Genomic DNA, 12,045 nt, shown 5'->3' with positions numbered 1-12,045 from the left:
ACATCTATAATAGATGTGCACAATTTGGACAATATCCCATCCACTGTGGACACCCCTAAGGTTATTGACACGAGATGAACTACATGAGTATTAAGATAAGACATGATTAAAAATTACATGTGTACTTTGATTAAAAATTACTTATTCCTTCTTTTTCCTTTTGTTTTCTCTCTCTTTTCTTATTTTCTCTACCCTTTTCTGGAATATGCTACCAACATTGATGAGTACTGAAGACTTTGCAACAACACTACAAAATCATGCTGATGGAGCTCTCCTGATGACAATCGAGAGTCATGGGGCCATGGTGTAAGAGACGGTCTGAAGATCCCTCATCTGCCTCACGATCATTGCCAAGGACAGAGGCTAAACACAGGAGTTCCAACCTGCCTAAGGTGGGATGTCTGCCAAGTGTTGCCTGCAGGTGTGCCCGCTGGGAACTGGTACGCATTCCTGAGGAAAATGAGCGCAGGTCACAGTGGACTGTGCCGTTCTTGCTGCCCAGGTGGGAAGGACTGCGCTGAAGCGGAAAGGAATGACCTGTCCTGTACACCTGTCCTGTACCTGCTTCCCAAAGCAACAGGCCTCATAACAACAGCTGTAGATTTGCCCCCCCTCTTGGGGAAAAGGGGGAGATGTGGGGATACGGCTAGAAAGCAGAAGTGTGAGCACTGCTAAACTCATGCCAGAAGTAGATGCGCTAACGCTGCTAGGCCGTGAACCATGGCAGGCAGTATAGTTAGCACAGGAGAAAGGCATGCTTGGTATGTACCTGTGATAGTGCTAGCTTTTAGTTTTGCAATGTTATTACGAAACATAGACATGGTCTTGGCCAGTTGCCCCTCATTTCTAAAAAGGGTTATAAAGGGACTTTCTGAAATAACTGAGATGAGATCTCCCCACGGAAAGAAGACTAATCTATTGGCAGCAGACCACGAGGACTTCATCTCATCTGTTGGTAGCTATTACCCCCCCTTTCTTCCTCTCTACTTTTTTACTTTGTTTTTCTTTATCTCTCTCTTTCTCTCCTCTATCACATTACCGTGTTGTGGGTACTTAAAAAAGGTACACTGTTTTGATTAAAACTGAAATACCTTGTGTTCTTTTGCACTCTGAGATCTGTAAACGAACCATCACGACCCTCGCTTGTATTAATGGATGGTGACACATGTCCAAAAGAAAAAATCACTGGAACAAAAAGAGCAAACTGATCCAAGGTGAACTGATCCACGGTGAAAAACAGAAACCTACAAAAATCTGGAAAAAAAAAAAAAGGCAACTCACGTGCCCGATTCACAGATGCAACTCTTGCAAAACTTTTGAAGGCAGTCTCACTCCCTCTGCTGAACAATCAACTGGAGGAAATCCCACTCAAAATCTGTGGGAAACAACAAAAGTGGTGCAACAAGCACTTCATAGAATAAAAACTAAAACTCCACCTGAATAAATCAATGCAATTAACAACTTGTTTCACCCGGCCTTTTTTTTTTTTTTTTTTGAGGAAATTTGTTTCTTTTCTCTTTTCTAAGAATGTCAAACATCCCTGCATTGATGATAAAGAAAGCAGTTTGAGGGCAGAGAAAGTGCAAGCAGCAGAATCACACCTAAATGTGATAACCATTTATTCACGTGGACGCTGTCACTTTGTGTTAGCCCCAAGAAGTTTTACTTCTTTTTAATAATCAGTCTAGTGGGCCAAATTTTCACTTTTTAAGAACCTATCAACACATGGGATGGAGCTGCATGAAAACCAATGAAATGTAAAGTGTCACCATAATTGCTTGCATTGTCAGTTTCTTAACGTTTGTCATTTAAGAATTTTTACATATTTGAAATCATACAAATATGTTCTAACCTTCCCAGTTCTGCCTCAGAAGACTTCAAAATTATTATAATTCAGCTAATTTTTTTTACTTACTATTTAATGAATTAAAGAATCTTGACAAAACACAAGCAAATGCTACATAAGAAATGATTAAATCCCCCTTCCTAAACCAGGAAGGTTTTTTGCAGCCATAGACTGCAAATAGGACATGAATAAAATACAGAAAAGCCTTCTACCAGCTCTCAAACTGAAGTGCTGTTCAATCTCATGCCATACATCTTAAGAAAGTATTTTATCTTTGTCTCACTCCACCTATTTATAGCACATTCTGCAATCTCAGATGGGGGTGCAAAATGTGATGAAGACAATTTAGTCACTAAAATTCAAAGAAAAAAAAAGGGCTACTTGGATTAATGAAACTAATTTTGAAAGAGAATTAATTGATTTTTAATCCCACCAACAGTAAAGCCCCAGTTTCTAGTTTGTGTCAAGATTACATTACAACAGTGCTATAATCTGTCTCCTAGAAAACAGAGCATAGCCCTGATGTAAAGATATGTTTGCATGAGAACATTTTGTATGGAAATGTTTCGTGTGTTGATTTGTATCCTAAAAACTAATCCTTCATAATGTATAAAATTATCCAGCAGAGTAAAAATATTAAGGTAACAAAAACTGTATAAAGAAGCTACAACCAAAGAAGCCTCCCTGAAGATACCTGACTAAGACTTTAAAGTGTAAGTTAAACCACTAAGATTAGATAAAGGGAAAACCCATTCCTTAATCATTTCAGGCCTAGGAAAACAAACAAACAAACAAACAAGGCTGAAACAGGAGAAATACCCATAGATAATGAAATAACAGATCAAGTGATCCCATTAGTAGAAGATGTTGAAATTCTAAAGAAATCAAAACGGGCTTCCCCACTGATTATTGAATGCCTGGAAGGGGCACAACCAGTGTCAGTTGAGCAATATCCTCTAAAGCATGAAGCACCAGTAGAAATAAAACCAATAACTGCTACATTTATTGATCAAGAGTTGTTAAGAGAGTATAGGTCTCCCTACAATACCCCAATTCTACCAAACAAAAGCCAAATGGAAATTATCAATTAGTTCAAGACCTGAGAGATATAAATACAATATCAAGAACACGGCATCCTGTAGTAGCCAATCCTTGCACTTTACTTACAAAATTACAAAGTGACTGGGTGTGGTTTTCAGTTCTAGATTTAAAAGTTGCTTTCTTTTGTCTGCCATTAGTTGAAAGCAGTCAAGAAATTTATGCCTTTGAATGGGAAAACCCCAAAACAGGGAAAAAAGCCAGCTTACATGGACCCTATTGCCACAAGGATTCCAAAAATAGCCCCACAAGAATTGGAGATCAATTAGCTAAAGAACTGGAAGCCTGGACACCGCCACTCTGGGAAGGTACACTTCTGCAGTACATTGATGACCTACTAATAACAAGAACCCATGAAGACTGCAAAGAATGAGCTGTAAGTCTTTTAAATGTTCTGGGACTAAGTGGATATAGGGTCTCCCCTGAAAAGGCTCAGCTAGTCCTCCAAAAGGTGAAATATGAACTGGCAGGAGGAGAGAGAGCCTTGGAAAATAAAAGAAAGAGACAATTTGTCAGATGCCCCAGACAACTACAATTAAAAAAAACAAAACTAAGAGCTTTTCTGGGAATGACAAGACAGTGTAAATTATGGATCTACAGCTATGGACTAATTGTGAAACACTTATACCAGCTCCTAAAAGAAAACGGAGGGGACCCACCTATGCTGGACACCAGAGACTAATAACGCATTTGTAACTCTGAAACGTGAGTTAATGCAAGCTCCAGCATTGGGCATACTGGATGTCATTAAACCTTTTCTGTTGTTTTCACATGAAAGGCAAGGACCGGCATTGGGACTTTTGGCACAGAAGCTAGGACCGTACAAAAGGCCAGTGGCTTATTTCTTCAAGCAGCTGGACATGGTCATCCAAGGAGAGCCCACCTGCCTGTGTGCAGTGGCAGCCGGGACCCTGAACATAGAGGAAGCCCTCAAGTTCACAATGGGCTAGCAGATAACCATTTTTGTCTCACATACAGTGTCAGCAGTGCTCACACAGAAAGGAAATCACTGGTTAACCCCATCTCACTTTCTCAAACACCAAGCTGTCCAAACAGAATCGGAGGACATGAGTATCCAAGTAACTAACATCTTCAATCCAGCAGCTTACCTCCAGGGCAAGGCCTCTGAGGAGCCTGTACAGCATGACTGCATTGAAACCATGGAGGCAGTTTACTCTAGCCACCCAGACTTGAAGGACTCTCCACTAGAAAAGGCAGACAACTGGTTCACTGATGAAAGCAGCTATGTCAAGAATGGTAAGTGGTTTGCTGGCTATGCAATTACAAGCACAGACGCTGTCATTGAAGCAAATCTGTTACCTGTGCGGACATCAGCTCAAAAGGCTGAAATAATAGCCCTAACTGTAGCCTTAGGATCAGCTGAAGGAAAACCTATCAACATTTGGACTGATTCAAAGTATGCTTTTGGAGTAGTACACACTCCCAGGGCTATTTGGAAAGAAAGAAGTTTATTGACCTCACAGAAGAAACAAATCAAGCATGCTACTGAAATTTTACACTTGCTGGATGCACTGTCAAAACCTTCAAAAGTGGCTATAATGCATTGTAAAAGACACTCCCAAGGTAACACCATCCCTGAACTGAGAAATGCTATAGCAGACAAAACAGCAAAGGCAGTGGCTAGTAAGTTTCAAGTTCAAGCCCTAGCTTGAATCCCTTCTAGCATCCTTAGGAATAAAAAAACCCCACCATACAACACTGATGATTTAAATTGGATACAGGAAGAAATGAGACAAGTAAGAACAGACGGGTGGGCTAAAATAAAAGATCTCATAGTCATACCCAGAAAACTGTTAAAATTATTTATCCAAAGCAAATACTCTAAAACACATTAGGGAGTTGATGCCTTACATAACCACTTAGAAGACAAAGTAATAGCACTGAAATTAAAGGAGACAAAGGAGGAAAAACAACCCTAATACCACTGTTAGGCTAAGCACAGAGACTATCCCTAAAAGAGTTTTACCAAGAGACGTGTGGCAAATTGACTTCTCTGAATTCCCTAGAAAAGGGACATACAAGTACCTCTTAGTCCTTACAAATACTTTTTCAGATTGGCCAGAAGCTTTCCCTCGTAGAACAAACAAGGCTAGAGAAATTGTTAAAGCTTTAGTACAAGAAATTCTTCCACAATTTGGGGTACCGAGGGAAACAATTTCTGATAGGGGATCACACTTTGTAGCCCAGGCAGTGCAAGGAGTGAGTCATCTACTAAGTATACAGTGGCAACTACATACACCATATAGGCCACAAGCAAGTAGACAAGCAAAAAGGATGAATCACTTAATAAAGCAACAATGAGCCAAAATTTGTCAAAAAACTAATTTCTATTGCTATCAGGCTGTAGATACAAAAATGCTGCTAGCAAGGATTTTCTTGCTAGCTTCTAAGTCCGTGAGAGACTTTTCTCTCTCACAGAAGAGGTAGCAGGGAATGTAAATAACCAAGACACCTGCAACCTTGAAAAGTCTTGTTTATTGTATAGTAGAAAAATATTTTGACAATGGATGTTTTAGGATTTTAGCCAATCACCCCCAAGGGGTGGCTGATCCTTTGTCCAATTAGACTAAGAAGAAAAAAGTCTATAAAAGAGTTTGTAAAATAATTAAATGAAATCAACCTCACTGCACAATTCCTGCCTGCTGGATCTTCTCCTCCTCCTCCTCCCTATGGCTGTGGGACACAGTAATATACTGTAGGAACCAGGCCTGCGGTAATAATCAGGCTCTGCCCATGGCTTTGCTACGCATTTATGTCCAGAATTACAATCAATACGCACTACAGTTGTTCATTGTCAACCACCAGCACCTGATAAACCCTTCTATAATATGAATCCAAAAGAATGGGTTTATATTAAGTCTCTTTCCAGAAATCCACTCCAGGAAAAATGGGAAGGACCTTACAATTTGGGACAAAAAGTGAACCTTGCATCAGATTACCTTAGATAACACTTCTTGCAAGTTTATAGAGATAGAAGATAAACTCACAGCATGGTTACCCAACTTATTCTGGCTTAAACAATTGTTTGTAATAGTTATTTGTCTTGTGATGTTCTTATTTACTGATTGTATTAGTAGTTATTGTTATATGGTATTAGGTACTTAGTATCTCATTGCGTATACACAATGGCAAAAGCACAAACTTAGAAACAAGATAGAGAAGGGTACTTACATTCAAGACATGCAAGGTTTGTAAAGAACTAAAAACGATCAAGGAAAAGGGGGGATTGAGAAGGGGGATAATCCATAGTTAACTCATGTAAGAAAAGAGAGAACTCTTAAATAAAAAATTAAAATAATTTATTGAAAACAGAAAAATTGAGAAGTTACAGAAATTAGAAAAATATAAAAATTTGGGATCCTATGGCTCGATAGATGGTATGCCCCAGGAGTGCAGGGATCTGAGATCTTCTGGCTGGGTCAGCACTGGACCTCAGGTAGAGAAAAAGGACTTGCAGTGCTGAGCTGACTTTTGCTGGTCCAAAATTCAAAAAAAAAATTATTAAAGGCTCCTTAATAGGAGTAAGGCTTTTAATGCCCAGCACTGATGTCCACCACAGCTAGCCTGCAGAGGACACTCTCTCCTCTCACCTCTCTCTCTCTGAATTTTTTGAAGCCTATGTTGTTGTTTTATAGTGCCTTTGCTCCGCCCCAGTCCGCCCACAGCCCGCCCCTTTGGTTTAAAGTGATTGGTGCTTCCCCTTTGACAGATCATCTCCGTCCACCAATAGCTCGTCGTTGTCAGAGGGGTGGTATCAGTTGAGATAAGGGTGCTAAAATGCTTTCATTAAAATTCAGGTTGCCATGGAGCTTGCCAGCAGGGTAATGGCTATGGGGCTAAAATAGCTGCTGGCTGTTAGAACTGGGGTTTTTGGAGTAAGCCCTTGGACCAAAGTGCAAGTAAAAACACCTAAAAAAGTATTAAAATGCATCCAACACATCTTAAAACACTTGTAAAAAGTATACAGTAATCACAGGAAAGATAACTCTTACGGTGTACAGGTGGTTTGAAGTTTGAAAAGGGAGCATCAGTTGGGGATTTTTAACTGGGGAATTTTTAACTGGGAATGGTGCAACTCTCTTAATAAACTACTTTGAACAATTGAAAACACAGATAATGGAACTTGATTTTTGTACCTGGGGTGATGGGTTAATTTTAATATTTAAAATATTTAACTCAGAATTAATTAATTAAAGCACTAAATATGCAAAGACCAAGAACAATTAGGGATTTCATGCATGACACTCATTGTGGGATATGCCCAGCCCTCGCCCTGGAGGGCTGGGCATATCCCACAACTCATGTAAGCACAAATAAAACTATTAAGAGACAGCAAATGTTAATCACAAAACCTAAGCCACAGGATTCGCCTTAATCTTGTCAAGATAAGAGGAACAGGATCTTTTGAAAACCAGAACAGAGATCGCTGCATCATCCAGCGAAGAACTGTGCATGCTCCAGAAAGAAAGGTAAAAAGTGCATTGTGACGGAGACTACTGATCTTTATTAGAAAGACCCCCGAGGAAGAAGAGGAGCCTTCCTCAGTGCGACCACCTGGGTACACAGCGCATGCGTGGCATGTCTGCTAATGATATTAATGACTTCTGAGAAGTAATTTCTAGAACCACTCCTATCCCAAGGAATGTGATGAATATTCATAAATTTTACACATAATGCTGGACTGTATGGAGTGCTCTGTGTGTGCGTTAGGAGGAGCGATCCCCAACGCACCCAGTGCCGAATAAAGCAAATACCCGCTTCTCTGTCTCTGAAGCATCTCTAGGCCTGGTTTGGGGCAATTCAAAATAGGTGAATACACATTACAACTACCCCTGAAGTTGTTGCGTAGGCAGATTTAAGAGGAAAGGACTTCATCTTCATCACTTTCCTTCTTTCTTGTTTTGACAGAATTAAGAACTTGTAAAAAATCTGATATCACTGATGCTCACCACTCCTCCAATTAGACTTACGCTCCCTTACACTGTGCTGAGGACAACAAAGTCCAGAGCTTTGGATATCTCCTGCTTCTGCCCTAGGAATTGCTTCCAGTGCTGTACCTTTGCTCCAGCTGTGAAACCAAACCAGCAGAACCAAGGAAGTTCTCTCTGAATGAACCAAGATTTCTCTTGAAGGCTACAACAGCAGTCATGGCAGTGAACAGTGCTCTTCACCGGGCCATTCCTCTGGAAAAAAAAGCGCACCACCTCTCAACCTAAACCGTTAAGCCTCCTGCTGAGTTGACTGACAAAGTGTCCAACTGCAGTTAGATTCCAACAGCTACTTCCAATGACCTGTCAACAGAGCTTTGCAGACTTGCAACAGTCCAACAAACTAAAGGGGCTATGTTTCATGGCTGCTTTTCAAACATCATTGACTTACGTCCCTTTGCCAGGTTAAGTGAAGGTGGCCTGTCCACCTTGATCAAAGTCAGTAGAATTTTGGCCCAATCTGCTGTTATGCAACACGTCATGACACGATCTCTAGGCGCTGATGCAAAATTCCCACTGAAGTGCATGTCGTTACATGACTTAAGGCTACCTACTCACAGAGTGTCCACTCCACTGCCACACCCATTTTCTGGCCACCTTTAAATGACTGAGCAGTCTTACTTTTTCAAACATTTCTCAGGGGAACGTGACCACCAACTCCTCCTTTCTGAAGCTTAGGAACCTAATTTAAAAGTAGTACTAGCAATACCAGTTTATCCAAAATCCATTTGCTCCATCAACAAACTCCGAGCAAGCGCTGATAATTAGTTTCAAGACTTCTACATGTTTTTACAGCGAGCTTTTTGTTTGCTTGTTTGTTTTTAAAGCGGATGGAGTTTCCCTGAGGCTACCAGGGTGGGAGGCAGGCAGGGAGAGCCCTGGCGTGGGTGGCACAGGGGACCCCGGGAGCTGGTGGCTGCCACTGGCTGGCGCCAGGTCGGGACCGGCAGGCAGGGCTGCACCCCATGGCTGCCGCAACAGCTGCAGCTTCTGCAGCCTGAAACACAGCTGGCTCAGGGGTTTAAATCAAGAGCCAAAATATTTTGCTGGTCAATTTGGGGCAGAGAAAGGTCATCACTTTTAGCATGGCATAAGCTTGCCACTACATTTCTGTGAAGGAAAATCACCTTGTTGGAGTGAAACTCCTGGGTAAAATACTGAAGCACTTGCAGATTCATATTATCCGACACTTCTGTGACCTTCTTTTATACCTGCATTGTTTCATACTGCTGGTTTTGGGCACAAGTTCTTTGTACACTATTCTGGAAACAAAAAAAAAGAAAAAAACCCCAAACCCAACACCCACCCCTCCCCCACCATCACTCCTTCCCCTGCCCCAACCCAAACAAAACCAACCTGCAGAATGTGCAGGATTTCAAATGAGAACAAGCATAGATGGGACATAAAAAGATGGATTCTCCTTAGACATTTGTGCATGCAGTGCTCTGCAATCAACTAAATTCTACTTCTCGTACACCAAATATTTGTCTTTGGAACTCCTTGTTCTCCATTCAAACCCTTCTGGGAGGGTAATCGAGGAGATACTCTACATATTTTTAGCACATATTGCACTAGTCAATTAAATCCAATCCACAGCATAACTTGACTAACTGAGGCGGTGACAAGGTCAATTAAGACCTGTTCATATCTTAATTTGGAGCTCTTCCAACTGCTTGAAAAGTGAAGCCTTGGACATTGAAGGTTCAGACTAAGGAGAATCCAAAACGTGGACAGCATCTCCCTTCTGCTGGAAGCCTTGAAGTTCACCACTGCAGTCTGCAGCCTACACAGATCATCTGAGTATTGTAAAAGTTCTCCAAGGAAGAACAAGAACAAGGCTAATGCATGCACACAAATGCTGATCAAAAGCACTTGATGCTCTTGGACAAAAATATGTAACCTTCACTTTTGGAAAGACAAGGTGACTATGGTTGTCTCTACAGTACTCGTAGGAAAAAATCCCTGAAGTTTTGTAAAACCTCTTTTCAGGAGTTTGTTAACTTCATTTTTGTTAAGAATTGGGGAACACAGAGAGACCTGACACTTTTTTGCAAAATGCCATAGAAACTGCTACACTGACTTCAACAACAGTCCAAGTAACCTTCTCTGCAAATACTGACCATATGAAGTCCTGGTTGATACAAACCTCCATTACCTAAGAAAGGAACAACTCGGCAAGCAGTTTGCAAAGATGAACAACTTAGCACGACTGCGGCTGATGACATGCCCTGACCTTTTTTGCCTTCAGCTATGAGTACCGTACCCTCCTACCCTCACACATGCCACTCAAAGCTCCTTGCATGCAGCTCTCACACCATCTATGCCAGCAACTGTGCCAAGACAGTGCCCCTCTTCAGCACCACCGCACCTACCACAAGGTAGCTGAATCAGAGGGCAGGAAAAAGACATTGCCAATGGAGGGGAGTTTCTCCCACTGACAGCTAAGCTCCAAGTTCAACGTCCCTTACGTCTTGCGCAGGACGGGCGGGAAAACGCCTCGGCGGAGCGCAGCGCTGGGCAGGAGCGGCCGGCACGGCACCGAGCGTGCTCTCCACTCCCTCCCGCCCGCGCCGCTGCGGGGACCCCGGGTTACTTTTAACTATATCTCGAACTCCTCTGGTAGAAAAGACAGCTTCCCGGACAGTGATGGAGTCACTGGGAGCAAAGGGGGCATCTTGGAGAGTTCTGGCAAAAGTTCTGCTTTCTGAGTTTCTTCATCCACCAAAAAGGAGACAGAGGAGTCCTGTAACATTCTTCAACTACAGGGAGAGGTCATGGGGCTTTTCCCGTGGAGTGTCTCAAATGATTTTGGGACGCAGCCCCCTTTTTCTGCTAAGTTCCTGGCAAGAGCACCCTCTGAGGTACTCGGGAATTACAGACTTCCAGAACTGCCTACTCGATGCCCCCCTCTAATATGCATCCCCCTTTTGGGATGGAAAAGGAAGAAAATGAAACTATTCCTAATGCTATGAAGTCTTTGCTGCCTTGCTCTAGGTACAGGAATTTAGCAGGGCCTTGGCTGAGCAACAGTCTCTGTTGATTAGTAACAGTTTCTAGAACGAATACTTTCTTCTGTTACTTCCTCCCTGTGAATTCCTAGCCTTGTCTAAGGGCAGATTCACACGGTCTCTTTGTAAAGACACATCTATCTTACTCCTTTCACTCCCACACCTTCTTGGCGGTGGGACGGCTCCCCCCGGCACAGCACCTGGCACAAAACCCCTGTATGCGCACACACACACCTGCACTTACCCTGCACTCCGCTGCACACACACCCACACACCCCCCCGCACACTAACACCCCCCTCCACATCCCCACCATGCTACTTGCAGTGGCCCTGCCCCTGCCATCCCGGCCGGCTGGCAGCACCCACTTCTCACATGCTTCCCCATGCCTTGTATTTCCTTGCTGCCCCCTCTGTAGCCTTCCCTCAACCTGCCTTTTCTCCCTTGCCTTTCATTGACTTGCTCACCCATCCCCCACCTGACTTCCTTTCACATTCGTCTAGGTCTGGCCTCATCTTTCCTTTTCCTTCTAGGACCCTCATTGCCTTGCCTCACCTTGCAAAGCCACCACTTGCCTTGCCTTGCCCTTGAACCCCTCCCTTGCCTTGCATTACCTTGCTTACTCCTCCCCCACCTGGAATTCAAGACCCATTTTCAATGACATTTCATGGCCTTGCCCTGCCCTTTCTGCTCCTCCTTAGGAATCTCAAAGCTCTCAAGCATCTCCGGTGTTTCAGGATCACATGAGAGGAAGACCAGGGGAGGACGCATGTTGCCACACTCATCTCTATGGGCAGCCTTTGTCTGGGAGCAATCTTTGCATGTCTTGAATCTTGGAAGAGCAATTCACATTTTGCCCTTGAGCCCAGGGACCAGAATGAGAGTTCTTTTGCATACAAAGGAAAGCAGGTAGCTCAAGTCTTTTAGGTGCAGAGGAGAGATGACCCATGCGGGATCAAGGCCACACAGAGCACTTGGTCCTGGCCACTTTTGTGTACCAGCAGTCCTTGAATGTACTTCTCACCTGCCTTGCCTTGCCTTGCCTTGACAACACAACAGTTTCCTTGCCTTGCCCTGCTAGCTCTC

The sequence above is a fragment of the Aphelocoma coerulescens genome, chromosome 15, assembly GCF_041296385.1.
Source record: "Aphelocoma coerulescens isolate FSJ_1873_10779 chromosome 15, UR_Acoe_1.0, whole genome shotgun sequence".
Taxonomy (NCBI): Eukaryota; Metazoa; Chordata; class Aves; order Passeriformes; family Corvidae; genus Aphelocoma; species Aphelocoma coerulescens.
The sequence above is the reverse complement of the archived record's forward strand: the minus strand, read 5'-3'. Positions refer to the sequence as shown.